We start from the raw sequence: 18,564 nt of genomic DNA, 5'->3' as shown, positions 1-18,564 counted from the left end.
CCACAGGCGACAAACTTTCATGTTATAAGCAGCTATATAACATACAATATATGTGTTTGTGTGTATATGACTGAATGTCTGTATATTATATACTGTATATCATCCGGTCATTATTGCTAAATAACCAAAGTGAGACTGGCTGACCATACATTACCCAGCTAATTGCAAGGCTATTTATCTAATAAATAATTACACTGACATGAAATACTGATTTATGTTGAAATGATTTTATCATGTGAATAGAAAGGGACTGTGGAGTGATATAAAAGATGAGAGACTATAACACAGATATTAAGGTAGTCAGTTGCCTGAAACAACAGCTAGTTTTAATGTTCACTGTAGACAAATATTATATATATATATATATATATATATATATATATATATATATATATATATATATATATATATATTATATAATAGTATTTTTTTATTATTTTATATTATTTTATTACAGTATTGTATTATTATTTAAATGACATAACAGAATCAAGTATTCCAGAGATCTGTGTAATAAATTAATAATATGTATTTTTTACGCAGCTCTCTGGAATACTTGATATATGTAACAGCATATGTAACCTAATTATAAAATCATATTTGTATGTCAAAATATGTGAGACTATAGGCTATAATTTGATTCACAGCTCGAGTATTCATATGTGTGCGTGTGTGTGTGTGTGTGTGTGTGTGTGTGTGTGTGTGTGTGTGTGTGTTTGGAAGAGTATATACTGAATTCAGATACAATAAGACATGCGGTTCCATCTCAGTATCCTCCGCTGCTCTTTCAGAGCCTGCTATCACACTACACATCAATCTCTCTGTGACATTTAATTCCCTTAGCCAGCCCAACATACTGAATGGAGCATCGTAGAGGAGTGCATGTATGCACGCTTACACAAAGACATACACATACTATACTCAGTGATTTTACAAACAGGTTCAAGTAAGAATGAAAAAATAAATTAATTAATAAATTAATAAAATGCAGGTTTGTGTTGGTTCATGTGCATGTACAGTATGTGTCATGGTCTATGTCTCAGACATGAGCTTTGCAGTAGAGGGACAGAGATTAATTGCATATCTCTGAGACAGGGAATCTATCAGTTTTGCTATGACTTCTGTTTGTGTGTGTGTGTGTTTGTGTTGATTGGGGTCAGTGGGTGACATTTTGTGCAATGTTTCATTTAATCCAAGCCAGGGGTTAAAGCACTTTCTCTGAACGTTGCGGCCATTGTGTTGGAGGAGGTAATGCATGTTAAGCTTATTTTGCCAACTGCCATAAAAGCACTGCGAAAGACACAGTCGAGTTTCTCCCTCTCAAAATTGTATATTTGCAAATATCTGAATATTTTGCAAAAAAATCTAAATTTATTGTTTCTACACTTATAATCAACAGTTCATAATGCTTTTTGGGATTGTAGTTCGTGCCCTCACTAAAGACGCTAGGTACACAGTCTTGTACCTTTGTCTTTCTGACCAATTTTTAAATAGATTTTTGCTTCAAATCAGTTTGCAATCTTGTAACTCACCTCGGAGCTGGTTGGTTTGGTTCATGGCTTGGAACTCTTTTAGGAAGGATTTTATGAAAGCCCTATGGGGAAAAAAAATTAATGGAAATCGTTTTTTCAGAAATCAAGGCAGCTGAAAAGGTGGTCAGAAACCACTGTGCTCTATAGAATCAAAATCTTCAAAAGTACTTGTATCAACCCTGGTATCTTGTGAGCACAACTTTATTTCCAGTCACACTGACACAAAAGTTATGCGTGCCCTTACTTGCAGAAGTTGCGCAAAGCCAGCCAATTAAATTTGAACTGGCAATTTGCCATTTTTGTGTGCAATATGCATCAGACAATCGGTAAACCGACTGTGGGCGGTCTGTGGACGTGCCATCTGAGGATAATGTATAAAACTTAAAGCTATTGTGACTTTTTATAATGTCCTCAATGTTGTATTCATTATTTGTTAGTTTCAGGCTAAATCTAATGAAAATACACACAGACAGCCTGATCTCTCAAGGGCCTCTATCTAAAACAAACCTAATTTGCATGAGTTCTGTCATGTGATTTCATGTTTTCCCTCCATGTTCATGTGTCATGTTTTCATTGGTTTATTGTTTAATTATCTTGTTAGAGTTTTGTTTGTTCATTGGTTTATGTTCCCCCATGTCCATGTATTTAAGCCTCATGTTTTCCATTGTGTCTTCGTCAAGTATTGAATGTGAATGTATGTGTTGGGCCTCATGTATTGAGATAGAAGACAAAGGCAGGCCTAACACAGTCGTAAAACCTAACTCAGGCCCACATACCAAGTCATAAATTTTACTGATAAAAATCGTGCCAAAATCAAACAAAGGGAGTCCAAAACAGACTACAAATCCCATGAAGCCTTGCTCACTAAAGGATCGAACTCTCAACTCCTATTGGATGGGGCACACGACAGAACGCACCTCAACCATGACATCATCAGGAGTAGAAATACCTCTGAAATGCTTCCGGGATTTGCTTCCAGCAACTTTGCTCGCCATGTGTAGACGCAGCTCTTCGCTGCTCTCAAGTGCAGCCTCATGGCACAAGGAAGTAACGTCTGATTTGAAACTGTGGCCACACAATCTTCATCTCGCTGGACGAGTTGAGATTACTCTGTGCTCCACCGAACACTCTAACGGATTCGAAGGAGACCGCCGAGCATTCCGCATCTTCATCCGTTTGCCTGCAGAAGTGAAGAAATAAAAGCTTTCTCTCCCATCTCCAATCAAGTCGACGTCGCTGATTTCTCCGCCAGCCCGCCGAGAATCAGCAGCCATACCGCCCGCCGACAGAGCGAGGAAACAGACTCCTGTCATCACCCGAGCCTCGAGGAACTGAGTCGGAGTTAAAGGACAGATGAACACACATTCTACATCCTCGTACGACTCAAGTAAGAGGTTTACGTCTGGGCAGAAATAGAATATTATAGTGTGTTATTCTTGTGTATCAAGTTTATTGCTTGTACAGTTTACGGACCACCGAGTCCGCTCATTGTGGCTAACACTCAGGGTATTAATTATCATGAATGAGATTTGCTGTATTGTAGTCCAACCACATTGTACTGTTGTGCATTTCCGCCATCGCGGGTGAGACCGGCACACTGAGTTTATCCATTAAAGAATCAAAGACCGTGGGACGCTTTACGAGCCGTCCACCGCGTCTCTGAGTGATAAACTAACAGCTGCTTGCTCTCCCACGATCGCAAAATCGGCTTTGGGGCCATCACTTTATTCTCTCTCTCTCTCTCGTACTAACCACACACACACACACACACACGCGCGCGACCCCTCACAAACATTCTTGCACACATTTTTGGCTAGTAGATAGCTTCGTGATAAAGCTCAGCTTTGTCCCTAAGCTACCATTGACTGGTTTCTCTCCGCCCACATTCGCGGCCATATTCTCTGGCCAGAAGTCTCGCGTGACATACTCTCCACGAGAGTCACGTCCGCCATTTTGTGCGCGTCCCTCCTTACACACACACACACACACACACACTCTCACACACACACCCTCATGTGTTATAGGATTATTTTTATTTACATATCTAATCATATCACTGTTTAGTTTGTAGTTGTAAGTTGGAAGTTTATTGACTGCATTGTATTAATTATTAATTGATATTACTGCATAAATAAACTTTGTTATACTTCAAAGAGAAATGTTTTGGTTTGTTTTGCATACACCTGTGTCATGCTGACGGGATGTCAGTGCTCGGATTCAAGCCTTCATTCATTGTTTTTTTTTTCTTCTGAAAATCGATATTCTTCGGATGTCGATTTTCCTAAGAAAACAATCTAATATTGAGACTGTTATACTATCTGGTTATTAGTCCCTGATTCCAGGGTGGTGCCCCGTCAATATTAATCCTTATTAATATTCTATTGATTTTTGATAATTGATAATTATCTTTGATGATTGTTGAATTTGAATGATCAATAAGCTAGTGTTAATTTTAATTAATGTTTCATCGATGTTAATGATTAGTGATTATCTTTGATAATTGTTGATTTAAAGGATAGAAAAATAAAAAATAACATTGATTCTCATCAATGTTCTATTGCTTTTAATAATTAATAATTATCTTTGATAATTATTCATTATTGCTAATAACCAAACTCGCTCCTAAACGTAGCGCACTACATTTACTGGAGCCCCATATGAGGTTTTAATGAGTTAGATTCAATTAATTAATTTAAATATTAATTAATAACTAAAGAAATAATTATCAATTATTTCTGAAAGTAACACTGATCTAAACAACCAGTAAAGCCCTACATATGTGTTTGGTACGCTGTTGTTAAGTTAAGTCAAGCCAAGCCATAGCCAAGTCTAGTCTAGTTCATGTTTTGTTTTGTAGTCAGGGTTATTGGTTCTCACTTTGTAAATAAACTGCACTTGGGTTCTCTACACTACGTCATCATCTTCATCATTGCCATTGCCAGCAGCCAGCACATGTTACAGTTACTTACCGCAACCTGTTTTTAAACATTGACACAAATTAGTGCCATGTGGTGTGGACGCTTAACCCCACGCTTCATAAGTCGCGTGTCAGGGTATGTGAAGGGAAGAGGTGGGAGAGTGAGGATCCAAACGCAGAACTTTATTGTAAACAGAAGAGGATACAACCATGAAGGTAACATTCAAAAAAGGTAATACAAACTCTACAGCAGTATGCTGGCTAACAACACACTACAGTCAAACAAGAACCAACACAGGAAGAAAGAACAAGAGGGTATATACAGTACTGTGCAAAAGTTTTAGGCACTTGTGAAAAATGTTGCATTGTGAGGATGTCTTCAAAAATAATGACATAAATAGTTTTCATTTATCACTTAATGTCATACAAAGTCCAGTAAACATAAAAAAGCTAAATCAATATTCGGTGTGACCACCTTTGCCTTTAAAACAGCACCAATTCTCCTAGGTACACCTGGACACAGTTTTTCTTGGTTGTTGGCAGATAGGATGTTCCAAGCTTCTTGGAGAATTCGTCACAGTTCTTCTGTCTATTTAGGCTGTCTCAATTGCTTCTGTCTCTTTATGTAATCTCAGATTGACACGATGTTCAGTAGGGGGTTTTGTGGAGGCCATGACATATGTTGCAGGGCTCCCTGTTCTTCTATTCTAATCTATTCTATTTGCAAAAGTAATGTTTGGGAGTCGAACATTTATATTTCCTATTGACACACTAAATCTGAAGATATAAATAACCATCTTAAGACAAATGCTTTTGTGAAACATATTATGTGCCTAAGACTTTTGCACAGTACTGTATACACACATGGGCTAACAAGACGAGGAACACCTGAGGTACAATCAGGAGGGCAACCAGGAAAACAGACATGACAGACATGACAATACAAAACACTTTCAAAATAAGAGTCCTTGGGGGAAAATATAAGAATGATGTGACACCACGCCTTTTGTGAAGAGCTTGACTTTGCGGCAGCATCTTTAATAAGGTCACAGTGAAACACTCACACAGGCTGTTACATCAGGTATAATGACTTAACCTCCCAGCAGCCATTATCCCTCCTGGTCCATACACAGCTGCTCTGCTTACAGCTAGAAGCACTGTGATAATACTGCAGAATACCAATCAGAGAGCGAGAGAGGGATAGATGTGCTGTCAGGGTTAAGAGGAGGCTTTTACTAGCAGGTGGCCTAAGTCACTTTTTCTGTTAGATGTTCTATTTCCATATTTTCTTTCTGCAGTATATTTTGCAAAACTGCAGAGCACTGCTGAAGTTCGTTGACAGGTCTGTCAAAGAATAAAACTTAGCAGCCCAACTGTTTCTCTGATGGTTTATTAAAAGCAGGACAGTAATATATTCTGATAAAATTTAGATTGCTTCTCTCAAAGCTCTCCGAAACAGTGGACAGTATAAATATCATCATTTTATCAGTGCTAAGTGGCATTTTAGTAATGGGGTAATCAAATGCTGTATACAAGCTACACAGGACAAAAAATATATATGTGTCATATGTCACACATATGTATGTGTGAGTGCAAAATTATAGCATTGGTTATACAATAAATGACTAGTAGCTTTGCAACCTATGATGATGCACAGAACCATATGCCATATTTCTGTAAATTGCCTTACTTACAGTAAATCTCACTTAAATTGTCGTTTAAGAAAGGTTGGGAGCAGGAGCACAGGAAAAAATAATAATAACCTTGGCGGGATCTATGCTGCCTTCATGTGCTATCTGAATTTCATTACTTCCCACTTCTGAAGTGGTAATTATGAGTATGTCGTTTTCACGTGCTTTGTTGTCAGAAAGAACAGGAAACATGGACAACGCCAGGTTCATTCATTCACATTTCTTGAGGAACTTTTATGTTGATACCATAATACATAATACTCAGTTAGCTTGCTGACGATAATGGAATTTTTTTGTCAAATTCAAGCTATTTTCACGGTGTAAAAATGTACAACATGCATAAAATGATTGCTGATGAACATAAATGGATGTGACCAAAATGGCAAGTGCTAACAATTAGCTGTATTTAGAAAAATGAACAAAACCATTCACTACAGAAACTGTACTCTCCTGCGCCATGTTGAAAGTTTAGGACTCCTCCCATCTCGGCAACTCGGGCATCAACTAAAATCCCGAGTTTCCCACTTGAACTTCTGACTTCGCTGGGTCATTCATGTGCTCAGAACTCATAATTACGATATTTACGAGTCCACTTGAAGGGCACACTAGTCACAGAGTCTTAAAGTTTAAACCCCCTGCCTGTCTCCGCAATGCCTTTGTTTGTGGGATCAAGATGCCAGATCGATTTCTCCTTTCAATAAAAATGTTACAATAACTCAGAGGTGCTGTAATCTTGACAAACCTTTGGGCTGTTGTGGGGCTACTGGTAGCAGGTCAGGATTATGGGTTAGAGAAGTCTTGAGTAAAAACACACTATGGAGACCACAGCTACTCTTTAAGAGACTAGAAACACACTGCTTGACTGGTTAATGCTTTGATAGTAGAGTAAAAGAGGATAAATTATATTGTATACAGAGTGAGAGATGTTGTTACTCAAGTAGCAAATACTACTTAGCATTTAGCATGCTAATGTATGCTATTGCTAGCTAAAAGTTAGCTAACTAACAACTTTATAACATAAATCAGTAATGTAACAAAAATAGTAAGTAAAACTGTAGAAATGAATTATGTTAGGGAAACATAAAATCACTTTGAAGCTGCATAAAAAAATAACTTTATTCCATTATGTTGAAATTACCTGAACAAATTATGTTTTCTGACAAAGAATTAATTAGCTAAACCAAGAGGAAAAAATATGATGATGCAGCTTATTTGATTCATGTGGAACCGATGTACTTGATTAAATCATGTAAATTCAAAGCATTTTTTTCAGTGCATCTTTGTGCAAACATCATATTACTTAGACTCCCAAAGCAAAAGTTTATGAACCATTTCGCATAATTACACATGGTAATGTAATAGACACTTGGCTGATTGACACACTCAGGCCTCCCGCCTCTGAGTCAGATTGATTGAATGTGCTTAATCTATTTTATTGAAGGCCGCCCCAGTCAAATACATCACTGTGGGTAATAACATTATAAAGGACAGCACAACAAACCTAAGTGAGATGCAAAGCTATTTGCATCTCACTATCACCAAATTATTGGCATAGTAGGCAACTCCATGCAACATTGCAAACAGAAAAATCTAGCTATATGGAATGATTGAAATCTTAATACCCTCGTGTGTGTGTACAGAATGTGTGTGTGTGAGAGAGAGAGAGAGCTCTCTCCTCCTGAATCCCCAGCCCTGCTGTTAGAAGTGACTTTCACTGCATTAGCCATTCAATTCCAGTGTAAACATGGTGGGTCATCGGGGAGTCCAGTTAGATCAATACAGCAGCACTGCTCTAAGCTCTTCCTTCAGAGGGGACTGAGATACAGCCGCACCAGGCCTCCAAGCCTTATACCATCAGATAGTTCATCTACAAATCTAAAAACTATTAACCTCAATATGTGCTTCATGTGATAACATCTAAATTAACTAGTTTGATTCACGTCAAATTTAATATGTCTGAATCAACCTGAATACTTTAAGTTACATGAATAAAAGTAATTTTTAATGGTTAGATCAGGAAGAAATAGCTCCGTTAGGTAATCGCAGGTTGACACTTTTTACAGTGTATACTATTTTGTTAATATTAATAAATATATGTGGGTAGGTGACAGACTTTTTGTAATTTTGTAAAGACCTCAATGTAATTACCGGCCGGTTGAACTGCGAAGCACCTCACTGATCTCGGCCTGCATCACCTTGGTCTAATGATGGACTACACTATTCAAATGGAATACATAGACTATCAATAAATTGCCAACAAATGCCTTCATCAGCCAACTAACAAAGGACAATGCATCTATATGAACTTCTGCAGTTAATCCAGGATGAACTTCAAAGACATTAGTCATACAGTTCTTACAAATACTTTGTTTAAACACTGGCCCTTAACACTTACTTAGTTTAATCATTTTAAACCATGACTTGCACTGCACATACATAAGTAATATTTGAATTACTGGGGAACTGGCACCCACAGTGAGCCTGGTTTCTCCCAAGGTTATTTTTTCACCACTAACCAGCATCTTATGGAGTTTTGTGTTCCTTGCCACAGTCACCTTTGGCTTGCTCACTGGGTTTCTAAATACAATTATTATTTAATTACTTATATTTATACACACTTCATAATCATATTTAATCAAATTATACAATGATGACTAAGACTTTATAGATATTATGGTTTCATTTTCTGTTAATGCATGATTTTCTGTACAGCTGCTTTGAAATGATGTGTGTTGTGAAAGGTGCTATACAAATAAAAATGACTAGACTTAATCAACATCAAGATTTTGGGATAAAATTGATATTAAACACATTTTTACCTTCACATGTAACATTTTACAATATGGTTCAATTCCTCAACATTACTTAATGTATTAGGTATCATGAACAAACAATTTATTCATCTTAAACACTATTCGGACAGGACTAGGAGGTTAGGTGCTGCACGACTTTCAATATGGATGTAAAACATTTGCCATCCGACGTAAAAATAAGAACATAAAATCAACAAGGATGATTGTTTATTCAGGGTTCCACTCCTGTCAGCCAAGAACAGAAAGCTGAGGCTTCAGTGGGCCTACAATCTGTGAACCTCATATTCATCAGACCAGGCTATGTTTTTCCAGTCTTTAACTGTCCAGTTTTAATGAGCCTGTGCCTACTGCAGCCTCAGCTTTCTGTTCTTGGCTGACATAAGTGGAACCCGACATGGTCTTCTACTGCTGTAGCCCATCCGCCTCAAGTTTTGATGTGTTGTGCATTCTGAGATGTTATTCTGCTCACTACAATTTTACAGAGTGGTTATGTGAGTTACCATAACCTTTCTGTCAGCTCAAACCAGTCTGGCCATTCTCCGTTGTCCTTTCTCATTAACAAGGCATTTCCATCCGCAGAATTGCTGCTCACTGGATGTTTTTTGTTTTTGGCATCATTCTGAGTAAACTCTAGAGATTGTTGTGCATGAAAATTCCAAGAGATCAGAAGTTAAAGAAATCCTCAAACCAGCACATCTGGCACCAACAATCATGACACGGTCAAAATCACAGATCACATTTTTTACATCAGAGGATAGTGCCACAGATAGCTGCTTTGGTGTGGAGCTCTCTAGCGTTCGTGTTACTTTTGTTTGTTTGTCATGTTTTTTTGTCACTGTTTCCTGATGAGTTTCACCAGGGATGAATATTCAGCATAGCATACCATAGCATAGATTATTTTTTGATGGTGTTTGATTATTCATTTGTTTTATTAGACATCTTAGTTGGAGGTGCAGCAGTGCTCTACAAGCGATCCAAAAGACACACCCGAGGGAAGTGAGCCAGCGCACTTGTGAAGCTTCATCAATGCGGCTTTAGGACTCTGCTGCCGAGTATTCATCTGGCGAATGTCCCCTCCCTCACCAACAAAACAAATGAACTGCTTCTGCTCACTCAAACAAATAAGGACTTTTCTAACTCCGCTGCTCTGTGTTTCACAGTAACCTGGCTGAATGAAGCCATCCCGACAATGCGTTACATCTGCCGGGCTTTCAACTGTTTAGAGCGGATCGCATGGCGGAGTTATCGGGGAAAACGAGATACGGTGGAACATGCTTTTACATCAACGAAAGTTGGTGTACAGATGTAACAGCATTGAAGAAGATGTGCTGTCCTAATTTAGAGGCGCTCTTCATCAACTGTAAGCCTTTCTACTCACCGCGGGAGTTTTCCTCATTTATTCTGGTGAGTGTTTATATCCCGCCACAAGCATGCATGAATGCAGCATTGCAACAGCTGGCTGATCACATCACAGACATGGAGCAACAACATCCCAACTCTCTTATCATTATTCTGGGAGATTTTAATAAAGCTAACCTCACCTATGAACTGCCAAAATACAAACAACACATCACATGCCCCACCACAGTATGAAATATATTGGACCACTGTAAAGGATGCATATCGCTCTGTCCCACATACAGCTTTAGGACTCTCTTACTAAGGAAATCAGAGTGGCTAAAAGAAGCTACTCTGAAAAGCTGAAAAAACTGTTTTCAGCCAACAATTCTGCATCTGTGTGGAAAGGCCTAAAAAGCATCACCAAGTACAAACCACCTCCCCCCGCTCTGTAGAGAGTCAACTAATAACTGATTAACTGAATGTGTTTTACTGAAGGTTTGGAAAGCCCAGTCTCACACCCCTACCCCACTCTGATCTTCACTTCACACACACACACCAACACCTCCTGGAACCCCCTCCTCCCCCCTCCTCCTACTCAGTCTGCACTTAATATCTGTAAGGAGGATGTGTGCTGGGTCTTTCGGAAACAAAAGACTAGGAAAGCTTCAGGCCCAGACGGTGTTTCACCTGCCTGTCTGAAAGTCTGCGCTGACCATCTGGCACAGATCTTCAATAGATTACTGGAGCAGTGTGAAGTTCCCTGCTGCTACAAACTCTCCACCATCATTCCGGTCCCCAAAAAAAAAAAAAAAAAAATCGCATGAATTAATGACTAAAGAACTGTCGCTGTCACGTCTGTGGTCATGAAGTCATTAGAGAGACTGGTTTTGGCCTACCTGAAGGACATCACTGGACCCCTTCTGGACCCCCTTCAGTTTGCTTTCCGAGCAAATAGGTCTGTGGATGATGCTGTCAATATGGGACTGCATTATAACCTGCAACACCTTGATAGACCTAGGATTTATGCAAGGATCCTATTTGTGGACTTTAGTTCAGCCTTCAGTACCATCATGTGTGATGTTCTCTCAACCAAATTGACCCAGCTCTCCATGCCCACCCCAATCTGTCGATGGATCACCAGCTTTCTGACAGATAGGCAGCAGCTAGTGAGACTGGGGAAACTCACATCTGGGACCCTCACTATTAGCACTGGTGCTCACAGGGATGTGTTCTCTCTACACTGCTCTTTTCCCTGTACATGAATGACTGCACTGCAAAAGACCCCACTGTCAAGCTCCTGAAGTTTGCAGATGACACCACGGTCATCTGCCTCATCCATGATAGTGACGAGTCTGCGTACAGACAGGAGGTTGATCAGCTGGCTGTCTGGTGTGGTCACAACTACCTTGAACTGAACACACACAAATTAGTGGAGATGATAGTGGACTTCAGGAGAAATCCCCCTCACCATCCTGAACAGCACTGTGGCAGCAGTGGAGTCATTCAAGTTCCTGGGCTCTACCATCTTTCAGGACCTGAAGTGGGACACCCACATAGACTCCATTGTGAAGAAGGCTCAGCAGAGTCTGTACTTCCTTTGCCAGCTGAGGAAGTTCAACCTGCCACAGGAGCTGATGACACAGTTCTACTCGGCCGTCATTGAGTCTGTCCTGTGTACATCTATAACTAACTGGTTTGATTCAGCCACCAAATCAGACAGAAGGAAACTACAATGGACAGTCAGTGAGAGGATTATTGGTGCGCCCCCTGCCCACCCTCCAAGACCTGTATGTCTCCAGAGTGAGGAAATGTGCAGGTATAATCACTCCGGACCCCACACACCCTGCCCACTCCCTCATTGAACTGTTGCCCTCTGGCCAGTGCTACAGAGCCCTCAGCACCAGGACATCCAGGCTCAAGAACAGTTTTTACCCTCAGGCCATTTTCCACATGGACAATTAAACTGCCTCAGGACTCCCCCACAGTGCAATAATGTAAATACATATCTCATGTACATACTGTATGTAAATTCACATATTTAATTCAATAACTGTACATACCCCTACCTTGCAAATACATTACCACTTGCACATGTACATACGACATTCTGTTATATCTCCTATTATTTGTGTTTATTTATACTCTTACCTTGTTTGATATTCTGTGTCTCACTGTAATGTTCTGTGTGCACTTGTTTCTCCTATCACCAAAAAAAAAAAAAAAAAAAAAAAATTCCTTGTGTATGTGAGAACACTTGACAATAAAGCTCATTCTGATTCTGATGTGTATATATATATATATATATATATATATATATATATATAGACATATTTACACATACTGTATACTGTATACAAAACACATCATCTGGTAAATATATGGGCTATAGAAAGCAAAGTCTCTGTCATTTCAAAATAAGAGTCCCTGTGTGTTTTGGGCTTGTTTATAGTTGAAGGTTCCACATTATGCACCAGATCTTTATTTAATCTGGTTATTATTGTGATTTTGGTTGAACCATAAACTGCATCTGGGATTATATTCATTCTCTATGTCTGTGCCATCATAAGGAAAGAATAATAAAATTGTTAACATTCTATAAATCGATTTTAAAAACTATCTGTTAATTAATCGGTTATCGGCCTTTTATCACCTTAGTTATTGATATCTGCAAAATCCACTATTGGTTGACCTCTAGGTTGTATAGTTTGCACCCGAAGGTGGGAGCCCAGTTGAGTCCTCAGTGTCAGACTGGACCAGCCCGCTCTCTGATGCTGCAATCAAGAGCTCATCCACTTTGCGAGTGCCGAATGAGACTGCGAACTCGCCCTGAGACGAGCCGGCGGTCTCATCCCAGAACTCGACTGGGGCAAACGAGCGTACTGGGGAATGGGAGGTTCATGGGGGGTTACCCACCAGAGCGGCTCCTATTGGGGTCCCCAAATCACCCCCAGTGCTAACCAATGCGGCCTCATACCCGTAGTTAGAAGTACAGAGGTGGGGAGGCGCTGGGGAGGCTTTCCCTCTGACGAAGGAAAGCCACGACCGCAACGTTGCCATGGTCATGTTCTCGCAGTGAGGACATGACCCGTCCACGAACGCCGTCTCCGAGTGGGCAGCGCCCAAGCACATGAGATAGCGATCGTGGCTGTCGGAAGCGGAGAGGTAATGACCGCAACCAGGAATTAAACACAGACGGAAAGGCATCTTTAAAAATACGCTGTCTGTCAGTGCCACTCTTTTAGAAGGAATATATACTCTTTCAGTAGAAGAATATATTCTTTTATGCTGCTGAAGCGCCCAGGGGCGTTCTCTGCACTCCACTGGTGCACGAGGGGGAGAAACCGCTGTAATGCGCCGTAAATCCAACAGCTTTCCAAGGTGAATGGATCGGCAGAGGAATTCAGCTTGCTGAACACAACCGCTCGGCTCCGAAGAGAAAATCTGAATGAGTGGTTGCGAGCCAGCTCCTTTTATACCCGTATGTCCGGGGGAGTGGCATGCAAATTCCACTCGCCAATTCCCATTGGCTTTTTCTCAAAGATCAGAGGTGTTTGGGGCTCCCAAGGGTGACCCCTAGTGTCACTACATCATTTCAACGTTGAGTGAGTGACAGATAGGGGACTTAAGTTATAAAAACACACCAAGAACCGGATAGTAAAATGTATGAAAAGAGCACAACAAACTGTCATAATATCAAAGATCATGTAATTTACAAAATTAATGCTTAATCATAGATAATTATTAATTACTAAAAGTAGTGCAACTACTGATAACTACGTATGACTAACCTAATAATATGTGGATATGAACACTCTTGTGCCTGTTAATTTTCTTTATACAGCTATAATTTCCAGTGGTTAACATAAACCTAGAATATTAAAATACAAATACAGCTTAACAAAAAGTGAACACTTCAAAAAAGATTTTGGATTTGGGGAGAATAGCACCTGTATGACACATAATCCTTCAACAGCTCAACAGATGAATTATAAGCATGCATACTGAGTTAAGACAAACTCAGCCATGCATTAGCTAGCAGATGCACACATGAATGCAGACAAGGCTACAGGACAGATACACACACTCATATGTCCATGTAAACTCACATAGCATACTAAAAACCTCGGAAAATAGCACAGTAAATAAAACCTTTCTAGTGCACATATAAACAGCTCTCTCTCTCTCTCTCACACACACACACACACTCACACACATTCTAAATAACACTAGTTCAAGCTCACAGATTCATATATATATAAAAAAGTGTGTGCATAAACACAAATCCTTACACAAATACTATAATTTTGTGTACAGGAAAATGCATTTTCAATGGCAAAAGCCATTCCCCATGCCCTTCAGAATAAAAAGATAGTTATGTTGTACAAGCATTGAGGAAATGGATTTGTTAGCATAGCTCTAACCTTCTGTCCCAAGACCCATATTTGCTGTGATATATTCCTCCTCCCCTCTGCCTCCCTGCTGAGCACACTGCCTCAATCAGAGAGATTTGAGATTTCTGAGAGACAGAGACAGAAAGAGATGGACTGGGGCCTATATGGCTGAATCCAGCTCGTCAGATACGTGAAATGACAAAGCAGACAGACATGACAAAATGAGGCAGAGAGGCAGGATTTGAATATATTCCAACAACCACTTTCCACACAAACACAGGAGTTTATACAAGCCTTTTCCTCACCTTTGCTGCTTTGATAAGATGTGAATTGGAGGGAGTTGCATACTGAAAAAACTGAAGCAATTCAATAAGGATTGCTGTTTTCAAATACTTTCTACCCAAACAAAAATCACACCAGACAAACTTGAACAGACACTAATAGCAATAAATACAAATCAATGCACACCCAACCTGATAGCACATCGCCAAGACGTCTGTTCGATGTGTGCATTTTCACCTGGAAGATGTCATTTTTAGAGCAATATAATGTACTGTATATGCAACTAAAACATTGCCTGTCGGATGTTAGAAGTACATTGAGCAGATGTTATCACAGCGTTTATGATTTATCTGAATCCAATCTTTTTTTAGTATTATCTGATGCTTGTTAAAGCAATAAGGCAATAGAGGCCATTCTTTTTTATTTTTGTATTCCACATCTCATCATGACTAAAGTGATAAAATCACTGTAATGCATGGCCTCTTGTGGCTTATTGCTTTTATAAAATGCCAGCAATATATAATAAAGGAAACAAATGTTCAATAAATTGTTACATTTATTAATAATAATTATAAGAAATAAAATCAGTAATTCAAGTTATATAGTTGCTAAATACGCTAAATGGGTACACACACACACAAAATAGCCTGATCTCATTAAAATGACAGTTTTGCATAATTATATTACATGCTTCCTTACTTGTGCTGTTCAGAGGTGAAATGTCCACTGTGTTTCCAAAAGCGAGTTAACTATTTTCCCAAACAGATGAGGTTTTGAAGGTTTGTGCTCCATTGAGTTTTAAATGCTGACAGTCGATTAAAATCTTTATATGATTAATCGCATAATTTTTCATAATTAATCGTGATTAATCGCAGATTTTGAAAGTGCTGAAACAGTATGCTCCATTGAGTTTTAAATGCTGACAGTCAATTAAAACCTTTAATCGTGATTAATTGAATAATTTTTGATAGTTAATCGTGATTAATCACAGGTTTTGAAAGTGTTGAAACAGTATATGCATTCAGGAGCGCCGCTGCACCGCTGCTGAATTTTGAGCACTGCTATTATCTATTGGCATTTCACATGGTTCATTAATATCCATGATGCAATGTAACACTTGCCAGCACCAGTCAGTTGCGCACTTAGACTGCGTGGAGTCAAATGGGACACCTGTATGAAGCGATATGGACCCCACCATATACACGCACGTATTCTCAGTGACTTTGTTTGTCTTCAGAAATTCAAAGAGATGACTGTAATTAATTAGTAGGATCACACACAGAATATTTCAATTTAGCCCTATATAAATTAGGTAGGCCTACATATAAATAAACTTTTTTGCAGATGTTACTGTTGCATCAAGTCAAAATCAATGCTATACAGTCTAATGTGCATTTCAGCGCAAAATAATATAAAATATATAATAATGTCACTATTTGTATTAGTTTCTATCATTAATTATATATATATATATATATATATATATATATATATATATATATATATATATTTTTTTATTATTTATTTATTTTTTTTTTTATTATTATTTTTTTTTTAATTAAGGACAAAAAAAATATTTATTTTTCCACTGTTGCTACCAAATCAGGTGCTGGTGCCACCATCTGTAGAACTTCTCTCATATGTTAGTCTGGAGCCCTGTGGTGACATGTACATTCTGTTAGATAGGTTTATATTTTCTATTGGTGTTTATGTTTAATAAATATAGTGAAAGTGATTTTCTGAGCGCTTCAAGTGTCAAAAGCTCCCAGTAAATAATAAATACACACATAACAAGGCGAACATGAATAACCCATCTATAATGATTCTAAGGTCATTTTAAGCTATTACTCCACCGAAGTGCATAAATATGGGTCCGGCCTTGCAGACTCGTGGACGTGTGCATAGCAGCACTGCTGCTGAAAAAAAATCCTAGGGGAAACACTGATATATATTTATTTTCCTGTCAAAATGCATTTGTTTCCTTCTAAGGAAAGAAAACAAAACAATATGTAACAATAATGTTTTATTAACATTTTCCAAACAAAGCCTTCCACAATATAAAGATAGAAATGCACTAAAATAGCACTATTTCAAAGTAACATTAAACGCTTTGCTAAGTCTAAGTGGGAGTATGACTAACTGAAAGAACTAGCCTCCTCATTGGTTGTATTCAATGAAATGCCCATGAAATCTCTTAAACTCTCTTAAACTCCTGCACAATGTTAATCAGCCAGCAGACTGTGGCTATTCGCTTTGCTGTAGCAATCGTGAGTCGCGTCAGGGCATCAACGTCAGCGTCGAGCACCACTTTGAACTCCACATGAAAAGCATTTGCAAACGTCTCGTTCTGCATTTTTGTGATAGTTAATAATATTAAGGTTAAGAGGTTCTTTCCCCATCATTTGATCTCGGACACTGCTGTTGTGTGTTTATGGTGTGTGCGTCAGTGTAATGACTCTGGGCAGACACATCACAAAGGTTCCGCCCTGCTCCTACCAGTGTATATGCTGGTTCCTGCTTTATTAATGGTAAATACATTAATCGCGATTGAGATAAATTAAAGCTAAAATTAATCGCATGCATTAATACGTTAACTTTGACAGCTCTAGTTATAAATCAGTAAAACCTACTGTACCTTAAACCTAAACCTAACCTATATTGGTGGAAAAAGCAAATTTGAGATAAAAATAATAATAATAATAATAATAGAAAGCATTTGCTGATGCAACCATGTCATTTTGTGGTGCTTCAACAACACTTTTGGCCTATGTGTCGACACATGCACTTCAGGACTCCTTCCACAATAATTTACATTGTAAGTGCAACACACTATCAGTTGAACTACTGTGCAATTTGATCATGCTCAAATAAGCCTGTAAATGTAGTTGGTTATGTAATGCAAAGTCTAAAATGTATCGGCTTACAATTCATGCACTATTGTGTTTTGATGTCATAATATAGCATTGTGTGAGGAACAAGGTGAAAAGAAAGTGTTATGAACAGGTAATCTACCATTCTACTTGTGATTGTTGTTGTTGTAGCGCCTCTAGTGTTCAATTCACCAGGAACCTGCTGTGCTGTGTACAGTTAGCCACGTAAAATAATTTAGCTAAAATGTTGGTAACGTGATTTTACGAGACCAGGTTGACATAATCACAAACAAAAACATTTGACAAGTTTAAAACACATTTATAATGCATTTATATGTATGTATTAGGTCCCAATCCAAAGACAATACAGAAATATTAAATGTTAATTAATAAATAACCAATCTGTGCATCAACCAGTGATGTGAAGTATGTGAACATGAGTGACATGTAAATGACTGAGAGCCAAACAGTTATAAACAGTTGTGAATTTATGACTATACAGTAGTTGTGTCCCAAATTACACTTTACAATATATGCACTTACAACATACACTATGCACTCAGCCATGTAGTGTATTTTTTATTTTTAAAGTGTATTATCGTCCAAACTAAACACTTAATTTGTATTGATTTTTTTAAACACGGAAGCATTCACCGTTTAACAGCTGATAGAAGTGACGTTTCAAACGCATGTGTTGCCACTAGCTTTAGCGTATTAACCAAACTCA

Source organism: Myxocyprinus asiaticus, chromosome 19, assembly GCF_019703515.2.
Source record: "Myxocyprinus asiaticus isolate MX2 ecotype Aquarium Trade chromosome 19, UBuf_Myxa_2, whole genome shotgun sequence".
Classification (NCBI taxonomy): domain Eukaryota; kingdom Metazoa; phylum Chordata; class Actinopteri; order Cypriniformes; family Catostomidae; genus Myxocyprinus; species Myxocyprinus asiaticus.
The sequence above is the reverse complement of the archived record's forward strand: the minus strand, read 5'-3'. Positions refer to the sequence as shown.